At 40.3% G+C, this 23430-nt stretch overlaps 1 protein-coding gene across 2 annotated transcripts in view; it reads right to left on the reverse strand.

The window, feature by feature from the left end:
• Positions 1-23430, reverse strand: part of mys (position-specific antigen beta subunit myospheroid) — a 65377-nt gene that overhangs the window by 41314 nt on the left and 633 nt on the right. The gene's annotated exons all lie outside the window — the stretch shown is intronic.

Consider the following 23430-nt stretch of genomic DNA (forward strand, 5'->3'; position numbering starts at 1 on the left):
CACAATGGTTATTATTGGGATTTTATTCCTGGCATTCCTCATGAAAAATAAGACGAATAAAATGAAATAAATAAAACGTGCTATAAAAAACACCGTGTGCGTTTTGAACCAAATCTGAAAATGTTTCTATTTTCTTCAGTCTGTTCAAAAGTTGGTAAATTATCGAGAATTCTAAAATAAATTTGCATCGTGAAGATGGACGTAGTGAACTGAAAATAGTCTCATTGAACTAGAAATTCCAGACAGAAAAAAACTGCAAATTTCATTAAAACAGACCTCACCGTTCAAGATTTTTGGTTACTTTAGCACAAAGATTGTTAAAATTACGTTTATTGGTACATAACATGTGCTAATGACATGAACATAGCAAGTCCTGTTTTTACTAGACCGCTTGACATTTCTTCTGTCTGTAAATTTGTTTGTAAGTTCCGTTTCGGTTTCAAGATGATGGCAGTTTGAATGGTTCAGTAATGATTCATTTTTCAAATGTCACTTCGTCGTATTCATTTGGACTTTCTTATAACCATTTTTTTCAATATTTTGGTACCTACCTGCCTGAAGAAAATTTGAAAATCATCGAGATAATTCCTTATTTGAAGTTTAAACAAAAAAATGTCACATAAAATATATGGTCTATAATTAAGTAGGTAGGTATTTAAGTACCTACTCACAAATGTTATGATTTCGGAGGAAATTTTGGTATTCATTTATTTAAACAAGAGAAAATTAGAAGCATACTTTTTTGGAAGCGGGGTCTACTACTGTTCACAGAACTACTAGTAATAATTAGAAAGTGGTGATCTTCGACTGAATTCAGAATATTGACGAATTTCACAAGCTTATATTATGAACAAGGTAGTAAATTTTAGGTTAACACTATTGACTTCTAGGTAGATGTGGCGGAGGTCGGATATGACAACACTGGCTGGCGGTCATGCAATATTTCTAGAAGACGGTGACGCATGCCGTGACGGTAAACTCCAACCACAACTACTCCATTTGTTTATTAGGCTGATTCTTATTTTCTAGAACTATATCATTATCAACTTTTAGTTCAGTTGTGTAATTTAGATGTAAGCTAATTTTTTGCTGATTGATGCGATGCAGCACGTCGTTTAACATTTGGAATCGGGCCGCTAACAATAACCCTCCTTATGTAAATGGCGATATAAGGTTTAAATTCCCTCTTACCATCAGCCGCCGGTTTTCATTTACGCAAGAAAAAAACATCACCCAAAAGTGTGTTTTATTTTATTTTACGAAGTTCAGGCACAAATATTAAAATGTTTTACTATAATTTTCTGAGGAACTTAAGGGTTTTACCAAACCACAGTCGATATCAGTTGTAAATAACCTAAAACATCTAAAATCTATGGTAATAACAATTACGAAAAAAAAGCTTTTATGTGGAGAACTCACACACGGATTAGTCCGGCGCAGAAATACACGGATCCGTGTACGGATTCTGCGCTTTAACCTCATTGCGGGCCTGTAAACGAGCATGTTTTTACGGCAAGCGTCTTGCCGTTAAGATTTTCACATTGTCGAGCAATATAGCGAAAGATTGTCTCTGTCTACTTTATTAAAAATAATCATAATATTAAAATGATGGATAATATAGAATACAGGTGAATGCCCTCAATAACCAATATTTGTACAAAACACGAGAAAAATATTTACAAAATCATAAGAGCTTGTCAATATTGGATGAAACGTTAGATTTTTGCCAGTAGAATGCATAAATGGCTTTAAAAAAATAAAATTTGTTAATATCTTTAGAAATATGAAAAAAAAACTATGCATACGTTAACGTCTTCAATTAAAAAAAAAGTCTGTCAGTAGCTTCACAACAGTTTGAGAATGCACTGGGAAGGCGAAAAGTTTGTCAAGTGTGCAAATAAATACACTTAAAGGCATACCGTCGATAATCCCGTTGTAACCAACATTCTTTCTAGTAAAGGACAGAATATGTAAAGAAAAACAGGTTAAAATAGCAGGACCAACGCAGAACAACAAAACAAGTTACTCTGGCATTAGGTACTGCCAAACCAAGGCAAGAGTAAAACAAAAAAAAAAACATTTTGAGCAACAGATGTACCACGGTGATTATTTTTTAAGGCGATGCACTACGTCGTGTAATATTTTGAATCGAGCCGCTATCAATAACACACCTTACGTAGATGGCGATAAGGCTTAAATTCCCACTTAACACCATCCACCTGTTTTGATTTATGCAAGAAAAAAACATGGCCAAAAAATGCCTTTTATTTTATTTTGTGGATGTTCAGGCACAAATATTTAAATGTTTTTCGATCATTTTATAAATAACTTAATTTGCCACATTATACAATAAAACCATAACCGAAAATGGGTTCGTAAGTAGGAGATTTTGAACATTAAAGCAGTTTTCATAGGCCTTATACATTATTTTTTCTGGGCTTATAAAAAGACTTATCTAAAAAATACTCGATTATTTCAGAGGCCAGGATGTATTCTACTCGCAGTATTTAATTAAAGCATCTGAAACATTTCTAGGCGACCAAATTTTCAAAACCAAAAACACATGATTTTTCATAACTACGTAGTGCATCGCCTTAAGTTATTATGCCGTATTGCGTTTGCGGACAACGTTTCGGATAGCGTCAGGACAGGGCAAGGCAGATAATAATAATAATTGGATAATTTGTAGAGCGCCGTTTTTGTGAAAAATCACCTCAAGACACCAAAAGTTGGCCAAAGAAGAAGGAAGCGCAACGGTAACCAAGGGATGTATTTTTCTAATTAGGCGCCATCTTTGAAAGAAATGGAGAAACAATTATAAACGACTATTGTCTCCATTTTCACCATCGATCAAAGTGACGCCGACACTGTTTAAAAGAAGAAGTGTAATATTGGCCCAAAACACCGCTAAGTGTTGTGTTGGGCTAACAGCGCGGTTCCGCCTCACTATTTTTAGAAGCGTATCTTCAGAGTGTCTTTCGAGGCGGTCTAATGCCTCACTTCCGCTGAAGATAATGCACTGGCGTCTAATGGGAATCATTATATTATTAGCTACAAACAAAATGAGAAAATAATTATATTTAGGTAATTATGCATTTTGACATAACATGTCTTATTTTTTGGGATGCTGTATAGAGAGTCTTTTTAGGAAAGGAAGGGAAGTAAGTTCTGGGAAGGAAAAGGGTATGAATGGTACGAACGTATGAATCAATCTTGAATCCATCATGATTGAAGTACTTATACATATTGCATTATGTGGCGGGTTGGGAATGAGCCGACGTAGCCCAGTGGCCCAGAGCACCTGACCGGACATCAGAAGGTGCGGGTTCAATCCCCGTCGGCGGCATTTATTTTTACTCGGGAGATATTTTCAATTTGTATGGATATTTCAGGAGACAAATTATTGCTTATAATAATTTATTACTTATTTTTATCGTTAATAACGCTTATTTAGCTGTAAAATATAATAAAACTCAAGAATATTTTCGCATGTTGTGTGAATAAGTACCCTGAGGAAACTACATAGGAATTCAGTGCCGGCTCGTGACTTTTCAGTGCGATATGTGCTAAGTTCGATTTTTTGTATGAAGATTTTCAGGAAATTTAAAAAAATAAAAAAATTATAAACAAAAATAATGGCATTTTTTGTAATATTAGAACTCAAGCACACCCAAAAGTCACGAGCCGCCACTGCATAGGATAGATATAGATATACACGTATATACTCGTATATATAAGATTTTTTATAAATACATGGATAAATCTGGTAGGACGGCACAATTTACAAAAACATAATTTTGCAAAGAACAAGAGAGTTATTACGAAAATAGTATCAGCCAGCGTATGGCGGGCGATTCGCATTTACCCCTGGCATTCCAATTATACAATTAATCATAAAAAAATATGCAATTTTCCCAGTAGAAAGAAATTTTAAATTACATGATTATGTTTTATTGATTACGCAGAATGGTAGTCGTTTTTCTCTGAAGAATGATAAAGTTCGGCAGTGAGTCACAATAATAATGCTGTTTCGATGAAATGGATAGTAAAATCTTAAACCTATAAATAATAATTATTAATTATGAACACTACTGACTAGTACCTAGTTAGTAGTCACTACACGGCATCACATGAGATTTAAATTGAAAATGATGTGACACCTTGTTTATGACAGTTAAACGGATATAAAGCGCCATAATGCACGATTGAAATGACTTGTAGAACTGAAAACATTTGCATTGACGTAGAAATTTCAGTCAGAAAAAGCTGTAAAAATAGTACAACGCTAGAGCCAACCATTCGAGAGTTTACAGTGATAAATAGTACCAGCATCTAACAATTCGAGAGTTTAGTGATAAATAGTACAACGCTAGAGCCAACCATTCGAGATTTTAGTGATAAATAGTACAACGCTAGAGCCAACCATTCGTGATTTTAGTGATAAATAGTACAACGCTAGAGCCAACCATTCGAGAGTTTAGTGATAAATAGTACAACGCTAGAGCCAACCATTCGAGAGTTTTGTGATAAATAGTACAACGCTAGACCCAACCATTCGAGAGTTTAGTGATAAATAGTACAACGCTAGACCCAACCATTCGAGAGTTTACTGTGATAAATAGTACAACGCTAGAGCCAACCATTCGAGAGTTTAGTGATAAATAGTACAACGCTAGACCCAACCATTCGAGAGTTTACTGTGGTAAATAGTACAACTCTAGAGCCAACCATTCGAGAGTTTACTGTGGTAAATAGTACAACGCTAGAGCCAACCATTCGAGAGTTTAGTGATAAATAGTACAACGCTAGACCCAACCATTCGAGAGTTTACTGTGATAAACAGTACAACACTAGAGACAACCATTCGAGAGTTTACTGTGGTAAATAGTACAACGCTAGACCCAACCATTCGGGAGATTACTGTGGTAAATAGTACAACGCTAGAGCCAACCATTCGAGAGTTTAGTGATAAATAGTACAACGCTAGACCAAACCATTCGAGAGTTTAGTGTGATAAATAGTTTTTCAGCATTGTTCGCTATAATAGTGTTGATTTTCTCGGAAGCCAGATTATACATAATAATGAGTCATGATTATACTTATGGTTTGACAACGATTCAAATGAAAGTGTCTACAGAGGATAATGTAATAAAAATATATTTGTATATTTCCGGCCTCACCAAACAATTCTTCTAAAACTACAACACCGTACTTCAACGAAGCCTGAAATTTGATACAAAAGAATAATGTTAATAACCATTTTATGCTAACAAGCATTTTCACTGAGTTGGTATTTCTGTATAAAATTCTAAATGATACATTAGATAGTCGAGAATTGCTTGCATTGATAAGTTTTCGGATTCCACTACGTAATACTATAAATCAATATTTATTTCAGTGCAGAAAGTATGGGACTAACTACCATTCGTATTTCTCATTGCCCAGAATACTCCATCAAGCGAACACATATCTGATGTGTCCTTATTTTGAGTTACTATGAATGTAAGTATGCATACGTTATTTCGTACTAACAATCATTCATGCAGGGACATTGGAGGGTCTAGAATCGTTTAAAAAATAAATGTAGATTCTTTTCACAAAAAAAATAGAGTCCTGCCGTGTGCGGCTAAGGATTTTAAACATTCAATTTCCTCACACAGACTTTGGGAAAGGGTGGGTCCCCTCCAAGGCCCAGAATACTAATGGAGAGAAATTATTCAGTGGACATCTTCAATTTATCACTAAACAAATACAAAAGATTGTTACTGCTGCAGTTCAGTTATAATTTATTATATATTATTCATAATATGGGGTTTTCCAATAAGAGGTGTTATTTTGAATAGCCCGCTATTTCGGTAGATGTTACTTTTGAAGCTGTCATTTTTTGACATTTTTTTTTTTATTACAAGATAATACATTACAAAATGATAACAAAGTAATAATGTATTATTCCCAATGAGTTTATAAAACTCATTTCGGGAAAGACAACATTAGAAAGGACAAGGCAAATAAATAAAATACATTAAAATAAATACATTAAAATAAATAAACGCAGATGTTATTATGGAGTACCAGAGAAATATTGTGTTAGTCATTAATGAAACTGCTAAGGAAATATCTTTTAAGAGCTTTTGTCAATGTTTTTTTGTTAGTTGCCGGAAGTTTTAAATTACTAGGTAATGCGTTATATTGTTTATGTGCAATGTATTGTAAGGAGTTAATTCCAAATTTGGTCGTGTAAGTAGATGATGATAAATGTATTTGATTTTGTGATCGTGTTTTGTGATGGTGTATGTCAGAATTAAAGACTGGTGTACTGGACGGGAGTCCGCACAAGACTGTAGATTTAGGCGCCGGGTCCAAACCGTGTCTTCAACCGATGAGAATGCTCCTTTACGGCCGATGATGATGATTGTAGTTGATATTGTGATGAAATCTGCCTCCCGCACCCAGGCTTGGTGAATGGTGGGCACTGGGTGTGCTTTCGTCTCTGCTCGCTTCTGGTGTTGGCGGTTTTCCAAAGGAGGGCCGGCTGGTCTCGAAGAGGTAACACCAGAAGATCTTGGAGCAGAAGACTCGGCGAGGTGAGGCAGATGTTGGGCAGGAGTCACTTGTAGATAATAAAACGCTTGGTTTTGGTGGTAAAGATGAACTGATTTATTTTGAATTATGGGGCTGCTTATATTTAATTAGCCTGACTCGCGCCCGACATTGGGCTAGGAGCCCAAAAGTGGTGGGGGGTTGTACCCGCGCCAACAATGCGTTTATAGCCTCCGACAAAATGCTGCATATTCATTTTGTCGGTAGCAATGGTGATAGTAGTCGCTTAAATTTGAGAGTTAGAAAAGATTTTGAGCGCTTACATGAATGACAATTACATAGTTTAAATGCATAGTAGTTATAGGAATGTGTATCTTGACAACTAGATTTTTTGTTTGTCAAGATACGACAAAAAATAAGAAATGTTTGTAAAATAAATGTGTAAAAATGATCTCAAGCGATCAAATTTGTAAAACATGTTAAGTTAGTATTTTTCCGAGGTCCCCCGTAACATAGCGCTCAGAAAGAGATAAGATTCACTATACTACGAGGTTCCTGGATTTTTGTACACGCAAAAAAGGTAAAAAATATTGTTCAAAAATGGGTTTACATATGGGTGAAAAACAGCTTTTTTAATATCTCCTCAGCGGTAGTATATCGAAAATAGTGTTTATTTGACTACCGCCGAGGGGATGAACAAGTAAAATATACATATTTGCAATGTTTAAAAATTGATTTTTCTATGTAAAATTTACATAGAAAAAATGCTGGACATTGATCCACGCGGCAGGTAAGCCGGCGATGTGGTATCGAAGCCATTCGGAGTCAAAGTTTTCAAGCCGCTTGGGCCGAAAATTGGACAAAATGACCAGTGGCGGGGAGTGGTGATTTTGCCAGTGGCGTGGAGTAGGGACATTTTATAAAAGTAAACAATTTTTATGAAATTAAATAATATGGTCAACTACGTCCGTTACACTCCCCCCGTTTAGCTATGCTGAACTAAAAAATAGGACGTTTGTTGGTACGTTGCAGCCCGCGGCGGCCAGTCCCTCTGGGATGGTGCTGGGCTGGTGGTACTGTTGATGTTGCATCGGTAGGCGGGGCCGGCAGGATTACAGCGAGCTTCACATCGGGGTGGACGTAAAATCCGGTGCTCGTCTGGATCCGGGCGGTCCTCACTCGGCCGTCTGCAGCAGGGGTGAATGGAGGAACATGGTGGGCTAGCCTCGATGGCGGCAAGGGCCCCATCAGAGGGGGGGCTGGCTTGCTCCTGCGCATTTTGCAGGTGGGGCAGTTGTGGGCGATCTTGCGAATATTTGTTCGCAGTCGCAGCACATGGTAGCTGCCTCGCACCTCAGCCATTGTTCTCTCCTTATTCGGATGATCGGCTTCCTGGTGATGACGTCTCACCAGAAGTCGTGCATATGCATGATCACCATCCAAAATTATTGGTGTCCGCACTGCTTGGGGCACGTTACTGAGGGCTCGTATTCTTGAGTTCATCCTCAGTAGGCCGTCAGGTCCAAGGAAGGGGCTCAAGGCTTTGAGCCTACTGTCATTTGGTAGTGGATCTCCTTTCTGGAGCGCATTTATGTCATGATAAAATGTCTCTTCTTGACATTTTCTTGCCCATCGGGCCTCTGCTTCCTTGATTTCATCGGTTCTTAAATGATTATCAGGTTGTTCGTGGCTTTTTCCACGACACCTTTTAATAGAACGATGTATCCGGCAAGTAGTTTGAATAAGATGATTAAATGAGGAGAATTTCTTGATGTCGGGCAGTGTTTCTGCCACAGTTGAAGAAAGGCCAACGTTTTGGCGCCTTACTTCAATGTGCCTGGGAGACCCTTTCGCGGGGCCGACTGATTCTCTAGTACCATTTGCAGGCACAGATCCAGCTGGTACTCCTCGTACGGCCGCCTGTATCAGAGGTGCTCGCGGTACGGGGCCAGATGGTCCATGGGGCGTGGTAGAATGCCACCGGGCATGGTGCCTGGGTGGCTTCCTCTGCAAAGATGCTGGCACAGATCCAGCTGGTACTCCTCGTACGGCCGCCTGTATCAGAGGTGCTCGCGGTACGGGGCCAGATGGTCCATGGGGCATGGTAGAATGCCACCGGGCATGGTGCCTGGGTGGTCTTCTCTGCAAAGATGCTGGCACAGATCCAGCTGGTACTCCTCGTACGGCCGCCTGTATCAGAGGTGCTCGCGGTACGGGTCCAGATGGTCCATGGGGCATGGTAGAATGCCACCGGGCATGGTGCCTGGGTGGTCTTCTCTGCATAGGTGCTGGCACAGATCCAGTTGGTACTCCTCGTACGGCCGCCTGTATCAGAGGTGCTCGCGGTACGGGTCCAGATGGTCCATGGTGCACTGTATAATGCCTCCCGGCAGTGCGCCTGGGTGACATGGTGGCTCGTATGGCCAATGTTGTAGCTTCATTCACATGTTCAGAGGTCCCTCCGCCATGGGTGGTCCACCCCAACGCCGTTCGTGATAATATTCGCGTAGAATCACGAACGTCGCGCACTTCCCTCGAGACAATTAAGTGAGCATTGTCTTGCCCGATGAGAAGTGTGGGGGTGATGTAGCGACCGTGGTACCTCTGTTCAGGAAGGTTGAGCTGCTTGATGGTATTGGCTTTTATGACGTACTCATCAGAGATTCCGGCGCCGCGTAGAGTGATTGGCACGCGGCGGGACGTCAAGTCTGTTGAGCACATTTTTTTTGCTCCGTGTAGTCGTAGCTCACGTGTAGGTCCGGTTGTGCCGATTTTCTGTGCTGTGGTGGCATCAATAAGGGTGACAGTTGAGCCCTCGTCCAGAAGCGCAAAGGTTTTAATCTGTCGCTTGGGGCCCGACAATATGACCCCCACCACTTTTAACACGGCACTTTCGGTGTGGCGTCACATATTGTGAACATCTGCCACAGTAATGTCATTATCACGATTGTTATTATAGTTGTGAAGAAGTCGGTGGTGGGGGGATCTGCACTCCCCCACGCCGCACCATTCACTAACTTTGCACTGCTTTGTATAATGTTTGCCATTGAGGCACAATCGGCACAAACCGGCGTCGTTCACTGTTTCAAAACGATATTTCAAGTCTTTCGCGGCGAAAGTGCGACATTCGCTGAGTTGGTGGCCATTTTCACCACACTCGACACACCCGGCGCGGTTATCGAACTCGCGAACTTCACCGTAACTGTTTTGCACTTTTTCCCCGCTTCGATTATTTTCTCGATTATTACCAGACAAAATTTGGGGCATTCGATTATTACCAGACAAAATTTGGGGCTTTCGATTAATTTTCGCGAACTGTTGTTTTTCACTAGAATTGTTGTTATAAACATTGTTTTTCCGCGATAAAAAGCGTTTTGACGCGGCAGACGTGTTTAAACTGTTGTCACAAGTGTCACTTTTGTTCGAATTGTTTTTTCGCGAAAACTTTTCTGACTCGGCAGACGTATTTATGAAACTGTCACAGGTATCACGTTTTTTAGCACCATTTTTTCGCCAAAACTGTTCTGACGCGGCGGACGTGTTCTCGAAACGGTTTTCGTCACATGTTTCACGATTTTGAGCACTGTTTTTTCGCGAAAACTGTTCCGTTATTGAGAACGAATGTTCACGGCGTGGGCGGGACCTCGCGGGGTCAACCAAACCGGACTTTGGGATGGCGTTCGCGACGGTTTTCAGGAAGGCGGCAAACTGGCAGATGGTAGCGGAGGCCTCGTAGTGCCGCACTTCCATCAGCCACGCCAACCGCAAGGTGGGCGGCATCTTCCCCGCGATGTCACTGAGCAGCGCTGGATTCGTCAGGTAGCCATCATTGTTGAGGGAGCGGAGTGATGCCACCAGGTTCTGAACTGTGCCAGAGAAGTCTGCGATGTCCTCCAGAGAGGCCTCAATTGTGAGGTGGGGCAGCTTCTTCACCTTGTCCAGCATCAGAGCAGCGAGTGAAGTAGTCCCTCCAAATCTCTGCTCCAGGACTGCCAGGATCTCCGGAACCTGGGCAGGGTCCATCAGAAGGGGGCCGACGGCTTCTCGGGCTTTCCCCTTGAGGGCCCGCTGTAGGCGGATCAAGTTTTCGCTGGAGGTCATCCGACATGTGGAGGTAGACTGGTTAAACTGTGCCCTCCAGGTGGGCCACTCCAGTGGATCTCCAGAGAATGGAGGCAGGTCCTTGGCCATAGATTGTCTGGCAATAAGGGCCGCCATTCGTGGATCGTCCTCGATTGTGGGACGGGGGCTGTCCTGAGCCCTTGAAGCTCTGATGGCTTCTGTCAGGGCGGAGGCCAGCTGAGCCATGGGACTGCCATCATGCTGAACCCAGGCTCTGGTATGTTGGGCCGTCTCATCCGCCGTAGGTTGGGGCGGGAATCTCGGCATGGAGCTGGTACTGGCTGTGGGCGGGCCATCTGGCCGTGCCGGCACGCCATACTCCTGTTCGCGCAGTGGTACGGGCGGCACATGTCCAGATGGTCCAGATGGTCCAGAGGGTCCAGGTGGTCCAGGCTGTGTCCATGGCACGTCCCACTGCTCCAGCAGTCCGGCAGGTGATCCTGGCGTCGGCGCTGGGTACCCCGGGTGGGGCAGAGGTACGGGCAGCACAGGGCCATGAGGTCCAGGCTGCACCAGTACTGGGCATCCCTGAATGGTCCAGGGTGCTGGTTGCGCAGGGCCTGCTGGCTCTTGCTGCGCTCGTGATGCGTACCTCTGGTCCACCAGAGGTACAGGTCCGGCTGGCACTTCAGGTACGGCTTGCCTCTGTTCTATCAGAGGGGCGGGCGGTACGGGGCCAGAGGGTCCAGGCTGCATCATGTTTGGCCACCCTGCATTGGGCCAGGGTGACGAGGGCGGGGGACCGGCTGGCCTTGGCTGCGCCGCTGCTGAGTACCTCTGGTCCACCAGAGGCACCGGGCTCGGTTGGCCGGGCTGCACCCATCCAGGGCTGTACCCTTGGAAGCGCCAGGGTCCTCCTTGGGCAGGATACCCTTCCAGGAGTACGGGTCCAGATCGGGCAGGCACTGCTGCTGCTGGTTCCTCGTACCTCGGGTCCACCAGAGGCACCGGGCTCGATTGGCCGGGCTGCGTCCATGATGGTGGTGACCTCTCCAGGAGCTTCGAAGGTCCAGGAGGGGCAGGGGCTGCTGCTGTTGGAGCTGATTGAAGAGCTGCTTTAAGTCTCTCAATGTGCTCGGTTTGACTGCGAAGCTGTTGTCGCAATGACTCCATCGCATCCTCTTGAGATGTGGAGGGCGGTGAGTCATGATGTGCAGGTGGTGCCATGTCAGGAGTAGTGCTGGGCGTGGGCATGGGGGTTACGTCAGGCGTGACGTGAACCGCAGCCGTGGCCTGAGACCCAGCGTCCAGGGCATCTGCAGATGGTGTTGAGGATCCATCGTCTTGGATCCGGCTCGACCGTAAAGTTGGAGACATCCTGGTTGAAGGCGTGTGAGAATCCGGCTCGGAGGACCACTTGTACTGGACGGGAGTCCGCACAAGACTGTAGATTTAGGCGCCGGGTCCAAACCGTGTCTTCAACCGATGAGAATGCTCCTTTACGGCCGATGATGATGATTGTAGTTGATATTGTGATGAAATCTGCCTCCCGCACCCAGGCTTGGTGAATGGTGGGCACTGGGTGTGCTTTCGTCTCTGCTCGCTTCTGGTGTTGGCGGTTTTCCAAAGGAGGGCCGGCTGGTCTCGAAGAGGTAACACCAGAAGATCTTGGAGCAGAAGACTCGGCGAGGTGAGGCAGATGTTGGGCAGGAGTCACTTGTAGATAATAAAACGCTTGGTTTTGGTGGTAAAGATGAACTGATTTATTTTGAATTATGGGGCTGCTTATATTTAATTAGCCTGACTCGCGCCCGACATTGGGCTAGGAGCCCAAAAGTGGTGGGGGGTTGTACCCGCGCCAACAATGCGTTTATAGCCTCCGACAAAATGCTGCATATTCATTTTGTCGGTAGCAATGGTGATAGTAGTCGCTTAAATTTGAGAGTTAGAAAAGATTTTGAGCGCTTACATGAATGACAATTACATAGTTTAAATGCATAGTAGTTATAGGAATGTGTATCTTGACAACTAGATTTTTTGTTTGTCAAGATACGACAAAAAATAAGAAATGTTTGTAAAATAAATGTGTAAAAATGATCTCAAGCGATCAAATTTGTAAAACATGTTAAGTTAGTATTTTTCCGAGGTCCCCCGTAACATAGCGCTCAGAAAGAGATAAGATTCACTATACTACGAGGTTCCTGGATTTTTGTACACGCAAAAAAGGTAAAAAATATTGTTCAAAAATGGGTTTACATATGGGTGAAAAACAGCTTTTTTAATATCTCCTCAGCGGTAGTATATCGAAAATAGTGTTTATTTGACTACCGCCGAGGGGATGAACAAGTAAAATATACATATTTGCAATGTTTAAAAATTGATTTTTCTATGTAAAATTTACATAGAAAAAATGCTGGACATTGATCCACGCGGCAGGTAAGCCGGCGATGTGGTATCGAAGCCATTCGGAGTCAAAGTTTTCAAGCCGCTTGGGCCGAAAATTGGACAAAATGACCAGTGGCGGGGAGTGGTGATTTTGCCAGTGGCGTGGAGTAGGGACATTTTATAAAAGTAAACAATTTTTATGAAATTAAATAATATGGTCAACTACGTCCGTTACAACTGGTTTAGTGTTGGTGTGTGAGGAGTGTTGAATTATTTGTAGAATGGCAGTTGTGATGTTATACTTTGGCATGACTGTAAAAGGAAGTATTTGTGTCTGTGAGTATATATCTTTGACATGTGTATCCCATGGTAGATTATATATATTACGTACGGCTCTATTTTGAATTACTTGTATTTCGGAACTTTTTTTTTTGGTAATGGTTCCCCAGATACTAACTAGATAACTTAGGTGGGAGTGGATCATAGCATAATATGTTGCACGCAGTAAAGATGTGGGGAGCACACCTTGGAGTCGATAAAGTACACCGGTTATCGGGGAAATTTTGGATTTTACATTCTCAACATGGGAGTTCCACGAGAGGTTAGAGTCTATGAGTAACCCCAAATATTTCGTTACTTGAACATATTGTAGCTTTTCATTTCCAAGAATGATATTCATACCCATGTTATCTTTTTTTCCGAAAGTAAGGTAATGGGTTTTTTTAACATTGAGGCTTAATTTGTTTAATCGAAGCCATTTAGCCAGCTTTGCGAGATCTTTATTCATTAAAGCTTCAAGTTCCTTCAGATTTTTACAATGGTAGTAAATCACAGTATCATCAGCGTAAAGTTGAAGTTTTCCCGAGATGCCACATTTAGTTATATCATTGATGTATAGTAAGAAAAGTAGAGGTCCAAGAATCGAGCCCTGTGGCACTCCACATGTGATTTTTCCAACGTCGCTTAGGTTCCCTCCGTTATCGACCAGGCAAAATCTATCAGCTAGGTAACTTCGGAACAAATTTAAAGATTTCCCGACTATTCCCAAATGTTCCATTTTTTGTAGAAGTATTTCATGATCTACCGTATCAAAGGCATTTGACAAGTAGAAACCACGCCATTAATAAAAATGGAACGATACACGCTTCAACAACGCATTGAAATTATTAAAATTCACTTGAGTGAATCAAATGCAAATCATCTTGAGTGATGAGGCCCATTTCCACCTCGGTGGCTTCGTCAACAAGCAAAATTGTCGCATCTGGGGCTCGGAAAACCCAAGAGTTATTGTTGAAAAGCCTCTCTATCCTCAACGTGTGACTGTTTGGTGCGGTTTATGGTCCGGCGGAGTCATTGGACCTTACTTTTTCGAAAATGAGGCTGGAGCAACAGTTACGGTGAATGGATTGCGCTATCGAAAGATGATTAATGATTTTTTATGGCCGGAATTGGATGGTACTGATCTGGACAACGTTTACTTTCAACAAGACGGCGCTACGTGCCACACAAGCAACGAAAACAATTATCTTTTACGATTGAATATCAAAATAAATAACAACTCTTATTGGAAAACCCTGTATAAAAAGCCCCCAAATGGGGTGCTAATAAATAAATAAATATATTATTTTTAATAAGTGGAAGGCGGTATGTAGCTTGGCACAACATGCGCATGGTGAAATGGCGGCCAAAGTTATTACAATGGTGCCCTCTGGGAAGACGTGGGCGGCAGCAGCCAGGTGAAGTTGGTTCCATGGACGAAGGGCCGCCATAACGCAACACAATGTAGAAGGTAAATACCGGAGACAGATCTGGCCTGAGCGACGAGTGGGCGGACGAAGTGAAATCTCAAACGGGACACGAAACTTGGGACATGTCGATTGTATAACATCTATCTCACTAATTTCTCACCAACGGAGATTTGATGTGAATTGTTAGAATGTCTATTTATTTGACTGTTTCTTTGCTTAGGATGAAAAAAAGAACGTTTTATTTGAAAATAATATATCGTACGATTATATTTATCTAAGTCACTGTTTCTCAATCGGGGTCTAAATTTGAACATCGAAAATCAACAACCTATTGTTTGCCAGCGTATACTATAAAAATCATTTCTCCGAATTTAACTAGCTTTTCTGGGGAAACTACTTATGGTATAATGCATAATATTTTTTTATAAATACTTAAATACAACTAGCCTGACCCCCATAGAAATTGTTCTAACTAACTAACCATCACGCCATTTCCCCGCAGGGGTAGGCAGAGAGGACGGACCGCCAAACAACTCGGTCTTGGCACACACTCCTTGCCTCATTCACATTCATACATCGTCTCATACATACTCTTCTATTGTTCTGACTCTTGACATGGCCCGACTCAAGTATCTGATTCACTTGGTCGTGCCATGTCTTCCTCGGGCGTCCCCGACTTCTGCTACCATTCACATTTGCATCGTATATTCTCCTTACACTCCTTTCTTCGCTCATTCGCTCTACATGCCCAAACCATCTAAGCGTCCCTTTCTTGATCTTACTCATTACGCTTACATCAGCCTTGCACTACATGGTTTTACCACACATACGCCTCAGGGATCTCATTTCAACAGCATTCAATCTACTTTCATCCTTTCTTTGCCAGTTCCATGCCTCACTAGAAATTGTTCAAAAACTCATAATAAAAATAATACTAAAAAAACCTTCAGACTTCACCACTGAACGCGTATTCGAAGAATTCAAAGTTCCTACATAAAACTTATTTATGAAAAATTCAATTATTCAAATCATAAAAGAAAAAGATAAATACTCATTCATAACTGAAAATCGAACCAGACTTAAATATATATTTGCATGCCCTAAAATACTCTATTTATCATCCATAATAGTTATTTTTCTTCTTTCCAAATACATCAATTTTTATGGATTTTAATTTCGTAATTATTTTTTACTTTGTAACCAAGTTATATTAATTTTTCGCAGATGTACACTCCTCTTCCATCCACAACCAAATGCTTTTAATGGAAGTGTATTATAAATTAAAACAGTATGACTTGTAAACATTGTATATTTATTGTAAAAAATAAAAATATTTTACAATAAAAAAAAAATTATCTGGTAAAACGGTACCATTTACAAAAACAGAATCAGAAAACTGTAGCAAAAAAAACGCCAGATCCACTCAAAATGGGGTCATAATATCTACAAATATGACATAGATCCAGAGGCCACCTATGGATGGAGTTCGTATAAAAAAATCAAAGGTTGAGAATCTACGATCCATTCAACGAAAGCGTATAATTTCTTCGAAAAGCAGTCGACTTAAGATAAACAAGATTACCCATTTTTATCGCAAAAGCAAACAACAGAGCGTTTCTTCCAGCGTCTAAAATATTATAAGATGCAATAGATTCGACCAAAAGCTGAGAAAAACCACGCAGGGACAGTAAAGAAAACAACATCTGGTCAGTGGAATCGACTCGACTCGCGATGCAATAAGGCAGCATCTCTCATCTCTCGCCTGTCACTACTCAGAGGAATAAATAATTATTAGTACCTACTGTCAGTAGTCTAGTCATTATAGTCAGTAGTGACGTCACACGGTCGTTCTCCTTTGCGCTGAAGGCCGATAACACATTAACATTTTTGTTTTAAACTCCGGTAGTAGTTTGCTGTGGCGGTAATAAGCACGCACGATCAATAGGAGAATCAATCATTATTATAATAGGTTCAGAAAAATTAAATATTATCTTAGTAATCTTAGTTCCTTGAGTTCATATTGCAGGTCTTTAAAATCTCTTGGTATTTTTGTAATAAATATAATTAACCTGTTAACCGGGGAGTTCAGTTCTGAATTACGCAGCATATAACGGGCGCGAACTTCTTCACTAGGACGTATCAATACGTCACGCCCGGTGGACTTTAATTTTTTTTATTTATTTTTTTTTTTATTTATGCATCAAAAAAGTGAAAACATCGAATTAAAAAAATAGAATATTTACAAACAATAATAAAGATTACAAAAAAATATAAAAAAGGTTATAATTACAGAACAATAAATAAAAGCACACAGATAAAAGAGAAACATTGAGTTTCAAAAATTAAAATGTGTAAAAATAAAAATAAACTCAATTTCCGTGTGATATGTTCGGACCGTACCCGATACTGTTTACGTTTGACGTATTTATACGTCCCGCCCGGTTAACAGGTTAATATAGGCATATAACCCCAGCATTCACTTCACAGAATCACATGGGGATTGTATTGTATTGTGAAATAGGAAGACGTCTTCTCGATTGCTTTTCACAGAATTTGAACAATTCATCAAATTTTAAAGTTAATTTTCAAGTTCGGTGAAGGTTCTATTTATGTTCTGTTACTATATAATTAGTAGCCAGTTGTTTCGAAAAACTAAAATAATGACAGAACTTGAATAGAACCTTCACAGAACTTGAAAATAAACTTTGAAATTTGATGAATTGTTCAAATTCGGTGAAACAACCCGTCCTTAATGTAATAGAAAAATAGTTGACAACGAAACTAACAGCCAAATCAGCGATGTCCTTGTAATAGATTTTAGGAAAAAATGAAATTATACAGGGTGTATCGGCACGTACCCGACAAACTTTAACCAGCTATTCCTTAGCACATTTGGAGTTAAAAATGTTATGGGCGCTTTGCTGTCCGGTAACATTTTTTTCCATTAAAAACAAAAAAATAAATAAAAAATCCACACTCCGTCACTGTCATTTGCATTGTTTATCGCGTTCAACAGCTGTTATTAGCAAGTGTGTCAAAAAGTGTCCTCGCTCTTTCGTACACACTAAATAATAATAGTTAAAAATGAGACGAATGGTGCCGTGCCATTTCGTTGTGATTGTAAAAGCGCGCCAACGTAGGTACGTACGTACATTATTCAACGAAACTCAAACAAAATATTGCCAGATGGGTTTTCAAACTTTGACAAAGGATAAAACATTGGTGGCATGTGGTGAAAATATGAATAATAAATTTTTTATTAAAAAAAATGGTACCGGACAGCAAAGTGCCCATAACATTTTTTACTCCAAATGTGCTAAGGAATAGCTGGTTAAAGTTTGTCGGGTACGTGCCGATACACCCTGTATAACAAGTTCCAACTGCCCGGAACCAGCGGGACTATGACATTCCCAATTTGGTGTATATTGTGAGTTTGTGAGGATGAATTACATGGGAAGATAGATTTCGGAAGTATCTTTTAAAAAAAATTTAATTTTTAAAAATCTGGCACAAATTTTATACCAACCTAGCTGACGTGTACCCGGAATTGCTGGGGATTATCCTTAGGAGATAGATACATGCCATGCGGACTTTTCTGTAGGCCCTTTAAAGATATACAATTCCGTATTACATTATTTTGATGTATCTCATAAGGTTTAGACCAAGGCTGCCCAACCCCAGGCCCGCGGGCCACAATGTGGCCCGCGAACGAATTATAAGTGGCCCGCGTGAACCATTTTCAAAAAACCCGCCAATTTGAAAAAGTGTGGGGAATTATGTTTTATAGAAATTCTCTAACAACCCCCATGGAAATAGGAACCGTCAGGTATTCAGTGGCCCGCCAGTGATTCAAAATCGTCAATTTGGCCCAACTGTTAAAAAGGTTGGGCAGCCTTGGTTTAGACAGCGTTAGAAATGTAAGCGCCCGAAAATATATTTTTTAATACTTGATTACAAAACATCGACTTTTCTCTACTTTCTATAAATACAATATGCATGGATTATATATATAAACCTTCCTGGAGAAATTCTCTAAATGACAGTGAAAACCCATCAAAATCCGTTAAGTAGGTTAGAAGAACTAAGCGCACAAACAGACAGACATGGATAGCGACTTTGTTTTATACTATTTGGAGATGGCGCCAGAGTCATTCAAATCGGGGCACTAAACACGGCGAAAGCAATTTCAAGCAACGTTTAGATTCTGAATAGTGGTCTTTTGCCAGTGCGAGACTAAATAACCACCAATATACACTGTGATCAATTTGATATCAAATCAACAGGGAACTGCCACACACTTGAAAACTGATCGCAATGGCAGAATGACTTCAGTGTCAGTGCTCAGAATACGTTCGCACAACTCCATAAGTGGTTATAAAGTAAAGAGATTGACTCATACTTTGTCTTTATTATCATAAGACGGATATAAAATAAATAAACGCGGATCGGCGATGACTGTTCCGTTTGTATTTTGAAATAAGAGGATGCAGCCCAAGGTTCGTATAAGACGCATTTAGCCGTTTGCCAAATTCAGCAGACTGTTTACTTTTCAAAAACACCTTTTTAAACATTTTTAGAAATCGCCCGAAGTACAGTGTTTTCCAATAAGAGGTGTTATTTTGATATTTAATCGTTAAATATCAATGGTTTCGTTGCTTGTGTGGCACATAGCGCCGTCTTGTTGAAAGTAAACGTTGTCCAGATCAATACCATCAAATCGCGCAATCCATTCACCGTAACTGTTGCTTCAGCCTCATTTTCGAAAAAGTAAGGTCCAATGACTCCGCCGGACCACAAACAGACACACGTTGAGGATAGAGAGGCTTTTCAACAATAACTCTTGGGTTTTCCGAGCCCCAGATGTGACAATTTTGCTTGTTGACGAAGCCACCGAGGTGGAAATGGGCCTCATCACTCAAGATGATTTGCATTTGATTCACTCAAGTGAATTTTAATAATTTCAATCCGTTGTTGAAGCGTGTATCGTTCCACTTTTATTAATGGCGTAGTTTCTACTTGTCAAATGTCAAAAAATGACAGCTTCAAAAGTAACATCTACCGAAATAGTGGGCTATTCAAAATAACACCCCTTATTGGAAAACCCTGTATTTGAACTCAATATATGGCTAAAAAAAAGATCAATGCTCAACTATTATGATAACTGTGTAGCCATTGGTATTTGGAAATGCTTTTCTGGACGACCTAATTGAAAATCATACAATGTTGATAGCTCGGTTGTAATTTCTTACTCTTCCTCATAAAAGACTCGCGTAAAACAAACAAGGGTTACAACATGGTTACAACGGGTTTATTAAGAGCCAATAACATAAATAAATAGTATAAAATCGTCCAGACTACTACTAGTTCGATCTCAATCTTCGTGGTTAATGGATGATTCGAAACGTTGGTTGGACAAACAGTTTTTGGCAAGAATATAAAATTACATCAAAGAAACAACGAGGGATTTTGTTTACGTGGGGTGGATGGTCGTAGGAACAAGATTAAAGAGGGTCTAGAAAGTAATTTTGGATGAAATGTCCATTACAAGACGTGAATGTAAAAAAAACTGGGACGGCATCTCCGGGACACGTAGCAAAGATGGTAGATAGTCAATAACCAAAGAGGTTTCTGTAGAAGACCTAAAATTAGATGACTGGACAATGTAGAGGCGAACAGAGCATCTCGACGGAAGGAAATGGAGATATTTCCTGGAGGCCATCACATAAACATGTCTCAAAAACAATGCATGTAATAGAAAGAGATGTTACAATGGATTTCTCAGCATCGGGACTCCACGTCAATGATGACTTGATGACAAATAATGCGTGAACGTGCCTAAGCTACTACGAATATTCGCAATGATAATATGACAACCTAAAAAAAATTGCACCATTTTTATTTGTCTCAGGTGAGTTTTCGAGGCCGAGCCATGCGTTAAAGATAGCAGTTGGCGCTAACTAAAATTATTTTAATATATTCAGTATGTATTATTAACGTGTGTTGTACAGACATTACAGACTAGGTGTCACAGGAAGCCCATCGCCTAGCGAGTCCACCTACGGGCAGCCTTGGACGCCGGAAAGCGAATCTCAAACTGGCAAGAACTTCTCGCGAGTTTGAATCAAACAAGACGATAATGTTTATGGCCACTGACGGTTTCAAACACATTAGTATTTACTTACAAGGAGTTTAAAAATGTCGACCTGAATGTACCTACGTGAAATGGAAAGCAAATAGTTATGTAATAAATATGTATTGTGGAAGTAGTGATGGGATAATAGAATGTTTTAAAATAATGGGTTAAAACGAGGAGATTTTTTTTACATCAACTCCACACATGAGGCCCTGAGGAAAATAAATTCCTTAAAGGCCCAATGTCATCTCTGGGGATGCTGTGTGGAGGGTTGTGCTGTCTAGACACAAGCGCCAGCTTCTATAGAAGAGGAACATTAAAAAATCAAAAGCAGTGAAAACTAATTGTATGAATTATTTCAGTTAACATTATTGATTATACTGTGTATATTGATTAATTATTTATTTAAAAAATACATAAAAAAACGAGGCTCTTTTTAAGAAGAGGTGTTGAAGGGAGTCTTGAAGAGACCAGTGCTGTAGGAGACAGGAAAGAGAGGGGCCGGCAAATCGTTCCACAGCCGAGCTGTTGAACTCAAGAACGAGTCGTAGAAGCGACCCGTTCTCATGTGTACATATGTTAACCGTGCGTTTGGCGTATTTCCTGATTATGCACCTATGCCGAAGGGATCAATGACGCTAGTTCCTCGGAGCACCTTCCATTGCAATACCGGTAGAACAAGGACAGCATACCTACCTGACGCCTAAAGACTGCAATCCGCTTGTTAACACAGGGGTAGCTATCAAACGGACCACCCGTTTCTGCACAAAGTGAAGGGTTTTTTTTTAAGCCCCGCATACCCAATTTCTACCGATTTACAACATATTTCTGGTATAAGTTTTAAAGTTCCGAAAAAAAAATATTTTGAAGATGATATCTATACCTACATATTTTATGCCGAAAAGGTAATTATCTGAAATTCCCTCAATAGAAAAAAAAATCGCAAAGTAAGCTGCGAAAATTATTAAAAACACGTTTTGTTCTTTTATTTAACATGTTATAGGTGTGAAAAAATTCACAGTGTATCTTTATTAAATGTCAAGGCCATGTCAAGAGTCAGAATAATAGAAGAGTATGTATGAGACGATGTATGAATGTGAATGAGGCAAGAAGTGTGTGCCAAGACCGAGGTGTTTGGCGGTCCGTCCTTTCTGCCTACCCCGCCGGGGAAACGGCGTGATGGTTAGTTAGTTAGTTAATAGGCATAATAGTTTAGTAGGGAGTTCAATTCCTAGGCTGGCTATCCTCCATGAAGACTCCGCTTAAGGTGGTAGTGGGAGATTTTCAAATTAATTTAAGGTTATTCGTAACCCGGAAATGCTTGAATTTTTTAAAATTTTAATACAAAAGTTGTTTATTTCTCATTTGAAAAAAAAACTTCACAAATTGATAGTAAAACGGTTATGTGCTTCTCGAATGTATAGCCCGGTAAAATAAAACTGGCCATACATATTCTTATTTCTGAGAAATCGAGATATGAACACGATGATTGATAATAATAATACTAGTTAGACATAAATCAATAAACCTCTGGCGTTTCCAGAAAATAAGCGAATGAAGTGCAGACGGGATAGCGGTGCAAGAGAGGAAAAGTGGAGATTCCGTTACTGTGTAGGCACTGCGGAGGGTAGGTACTTTTAGATATACTACAGTATGTGTAGGTACTCCTGCAGGCGGGTAGGTACTACTGTTATAGCATGGGTAGGCTGTGTATGTGTAGGCGTAAGCACTGCTGCACTGGAGTAGGTACTTTTCCCGATAGGGTTCGGGTGGGGCGCAGCCGGGTCACTACCCCGCACGGCGCCAAATAGGGGTCATTGGAAATACCAACGAAATAATAATGTAACCCAAATAGGTTCCTAGACCTTATCTTTCGTTATGTATGTGTGTTTAAAATAATAATACTATTCAAATAAGATGCCACCAATGAGGAATAGACAATTCTAATATTGACAGATTTTTTATGATTTACCTTACTCTTGGCCCTCTTGCCCATTTATGATGTTTATAAAGCAAGGGGTGGGTATTATTATTACACGTTTAAGTATTAGGGTATGGGTGGGTATTACCCGTTTTTTTCCCGAAAAATAAAAAATATATATATCTAAGGCGAAAAGACAAGTAGGTAACTACTAATAATTGCACTAAAAAGTTACTTTTTAAAATAAAATTGCGGTTTATGCTATCAACTGTTTTCAGTGGTCAGACGGGTTTAGTCATCGTGAGATAATTTCTGCTAAAAACCACTTCCCGATATAAATGTAGGTAAAAATCTGTTGACACAAGATAATATATATTTTAATCTTTTATACTATTTAAATTATTCAATTTCCAATGATCCTATGTATTGTTTAACAACCTTGAATACGGTGTGGAAAGCGATGATTACATTGAATGTCTCATGCACTGATCTTATTCTTAGTATAAATATTATGGTATGACTCACGATTAATTATTTTTAAAAAGTTGACGACATCAACGATTAAATAATAGTTTTGAGGATAGTTTGTGTATGGACTAAACTTAAAATTGTATCAACTTCTGGTTGGTAATTATATTATG

The sequence above is a fragment of the Hesperophylax consimilis genome, chromosome 8 (genome assembly GCF_061612785.1).
Source record: "Hesperophylax consimilis isolate HC1 chromosome 8, BYU_Hcon_1.0, whole genome shotgun sequence".
NCBI classification, from domain to species: domain Eukaryota; kingdom Metazoa; phylum Arthropoda; class Insecta; order Trichoptera; family Limnephilidae; genus Hesperophylax; species Hesperophylax consimilis.